Below are 1,978 nucleotides of genomic sequence, written 5' to 3' on the forward strand. Positions count from 1 at the left end.
TACCTAATTTTGTCTTGGAAAAATGATACTGCAAGAAACTGTTACAGCCATGAAAAAGAAACTGGAAAGAGGAAGAAGAAGGCTGCAGGTGAATGATTAGCTGCACCAATGGTGCTGGTAAGAGAGATTTGGTTTCTGAGTAGTCCAGATAAGGGATTGCACCACACATGGCGTAGTAAAAATGAATTTGATTAGGAGGGCTTTAAACTGTATTTTGTGGGATTTTATGATGAAAATCATGGAGTAAGTGAAGCCATTAGTGGACAGCTAGGACCACTGAATGAAGCAGAGCTTAACACAGCAGAGAAGCTGCACACAGAAGAAGAATATTATCTTAAATAGCTTTAATGAGCACATTAGAGAAACATAGGTTATTGATCTTACACACTTAGCCCTCCCAAGCATAAAGAATTACATGCTTAGACAAAGTTTAAAGTAAACTAAAAAGAGTCTTACTGTCATGTTCACTGTTTCAATGTGCACTGTACATCGTAACATTTCACATGCCATGGTGCTGACGCGCGTTTCTGTTTGGGAGGGTGCTGCTGTGAAACCTTGTACCAAGCTCTGTATCTATGTTCATTTCAATGGAATGTGTTTGGGTTATGTGCTCTGTTCAAGGACTTTTCCCACGGACCATCAGAATCCGTTAGGAGCACCTGGGATTGTGAGCTTGGGAAGATTCTACGGGGGGAGGAATCTCATTTGTACCGAGGGTTTTTAGTTTGCATTTGGCGCACTTTTTTCATTCTCAGCTTTCTTTGTGATCCTGCATACTATTCTTTAATAAATCAGATATCTTTGTGATCCTGCTCATGAGTCTGATGGTGTTTTAGAATAGGCAATCATTACATAAAGCTGAGAATCACCAAAGTTGTACCGTTAGCTCCTACCAAGATTAGTTTCTTGTGAGGGAAAATAGTTAACGATGGCCGAGTCCAAGCTCATGACCTGGGGACTTGAGGAACCGACTGGCTTGATGCCTGAGTCAACGGTCAAGAGTGGAGAACTGAGCCTCACCCCAGAACCTTCAGGTTTCCGGCAGGATTCGAGTTCCAGCCCTGAGGTGGAGGAATCCGACAATGGGAGAGAACCAGAGCAACCGGCACCCAGTGGATCACCCGCAGAGTTGATCACCTGGGATGAAATGGGAGAACCCCAGCCAGGGATGTCCCAGGCGTCCTGGAAGTATTGGTTCCCGCTGACCCCAAATGTAGAATCTACCACGGTATCAACAGGGAGACAGCCTAACACGCGAGGGAGGGAGGAATCTCAACCCCCTGAAAGGCTAAGAGTGGTGGAGGCCAAAATAGAATTGATGGAGTACATGTTAAGAAACTTGACTCTATCATGGGGACGGGGGGCAGCCGAGGCGCAAAGGAGATTCCAGCTCCATGCAATCATCCTCCATCCCCTCATCCAGACCGCTGGCGGAGTGGGGCTGGAGATGGTGCCGGGACGTATCTCCACCCCGCAGAGTTCAACCACCAGTGTCCCCACCCCAAGGAGGGAGAACTACTGTAACCTGGGGCCCAACCACTCAAGCAGCCACTGATTCAGCTCCAACAGGAGTGGGGGTGAAAGACTTTTCTGTCAAGTTTGATGGGGATCCAACCAAGTTATCTTTCTTTCTCACTAATGCTAAAAGTTACATGAGGCTGTTTGGAGCATACTTTCCTTCTGAAGAGGCTAAGATAACTGCCATTGCCACCAAGTTGAAGGGACGAGCGGCTGACTGGTATGTTCAATTAAGTGAGGCTGACTCCCCTGAGCTTGAGTATTTTGAGGACTTTATGTGGGCGTTAAAGCTGCATTTCGAGGATCCTCTGGCCAAGGCAAGAGCTAAAAAGGCACTGAAGGATCTTACCCAGGGCCAACTCTCTGTAGCTGATTATGCCCTGGAGTTTAAGGCTTTAGCTGGGAAAATCCCCAACTGGTCTCAGTCAACCTTAATAGAACGGTTTAAAGAGGGACTCAA

This window comes from Candoia aspera, chromosome 2 (assembly GCF_035149785.1).
Source record: "Candoia aspera isolate rCanAsp1 chromosome 2, rCanAsp1.hap2, whole genome shotgun sequence".
In the NCBI taxonomy this organism is placed as follows: domain Eukaryota; kingdom Metazoa; phylum Chordata; class Lepidosauria; order Squamata; family Boidae; genus Candoia; species Candoia aspera.